The following is a 1,749-nucleotide window of genomic DNA, read 5'->3' as shown; positions in this document are numbered from 1 at the left end:
GGCGCCCCGGCCCCGGCCCCGGCCCCGGCCCGGGTCCAACCGCCGCACCTGGAGCCGCCGAGGGGCGGGGCGCCCCACCTGGACGAGAGGGCGGCCAATCGGCGCGGGCGCGGCCGTCGGGCGGGGAGGGGCAGGTGCGCCTCCGCCTCTGCGGGGCGCGAGCGGCGCAGACGGCCTCGGGGGCTCGGCTGGGGACGCGACGACGCCTAGGCCTGCGTGGCCCAGCCTGGGGCGGGAGCCCCGGAGTGGGCCGGAGCTTGGAGCCGGGCGGTAGTTAGACCCACGTGCGGCCTCTGGCCCGCTTTCGTCTCCTGGCCCCGACCCTTCAGTGGGGGAAAGGTTGGGGACCTAACCCTTCCTGTTGCCGGGCGGCCAGACACGTCACAGCGCGTCCATTTTCCCCGCTGTTAGGGCCCCGAGCACGTGGTCTGGCCAGAGTGCTTCTGAGGTGGCCGATCTGACCACTCGTCGGTTGGGGGTCCGGGGGCCCTCTGCTAGGCCAGATTGTGACGGCCTAGCAGGGGCGGTTGGTGTGCAAAAGCGAAATGCTAATAAAACCCCCAGCTCCTGGCCCACGTCCACGTGTCCCAGTCTGAGATCAGAGGCCCCTCCAGGGGCTGTCAATCCAACACTTTCACCAGGACAAAAATTTCTTAAAAAAAAAAAAAAAAAAGCCACCCAGATACAGCAAGGATGTAAGCAGCAGCAGTGGAATTTTTTCCCCCCATTTTAATTTGAAGTGGGGTGTGTGTGTGTGTGTGTGTGTGTGTGTGTGTGTGTGGGCAAGATAGGCTGCCAGAGGCCTGATTACTATATTAGTGATTTAAAATATATGTTTGAGCTCAAGGGAGAAAGACACACACACACACACACACACACACACACACACACATCACCAGCAGCAGCTCTGCTGTTTCCCATTGGATCAAGTACAATCTTCTTAGTCATTAACATATTATTTTGTTCATGCACTGCTGTACTATTTGATTCTCCACATTCAAAATATTTTCAGATCATAGCAACCAAAGGTTCACATTTCTCTCATTTTATAGCACAGCATCTTAGAGCTGGAAGGAGCTTTAGAAACTAATTCAACCCCCTAGAAACATGTGGTTTGCCCAGGTCTCCCTGTGAAGGAGACGCAACACAGGGAACTATTAGGTTCTCTGTGTCTGGGAGATCTTTGCCCTGCACCACGGCCACCTTTGCCCTTTCTACTTCTCTTGTGAAATGACAGAAGGTTACTGGGGACATGGTTTCAACCCTGGGGACTTAGAAAAGATCACCTAATATTTCTGGGTCTTCCTTTGATGACCTGGAAAAATGAGGATTAGATTTTCAAATATCTGCAAATTTTGTGACAGTAGTCAATTCTGGCATCCTGTGTCAGGTCAGGGATGGTGAGCAGAGAGGTGTCCATCATCTCACTTGTGTCCTCTGCTATTCTTGGGAATTGGAAGGCCTCACTCATAGTAACACTCTAAGTATAGACAAATTTCATCTTTAGATGGGAGAGCATTTAGTTTGTTTTCCGATGACTTGATGCCCTATAGGATGCCAAACTCTAAGCCCTGAGTATACAGAGGAGCTCAGAGCAGTGGGAGGAATAGAAAAACAAACACACAGGAGAATAACACAGGTGTGATGAAAATGCTTTTAATAAACTCAATCAGCAATGCATTGGGAGTAAACATTTACTCAATGCCTACTATGTGCCTGGCACACAGTATGTACTTAGTACGATTTCTT

The sequence above is a fragment of the Leucopleurus acutus genome (assembly GCF_964270905.1).
Source record: "Leucopleurus acutus genome assembly, chromosome: 11".
Taxonomy (NCBI): Eukaryota; Metazoa; Chordata; class Mammalia; order Artiodactyla; family Delphinidae; genus Leucopleurus; species Leucopleurus acutus.
Note: the sequence above shows the minus strand (reverse complement) of the source record.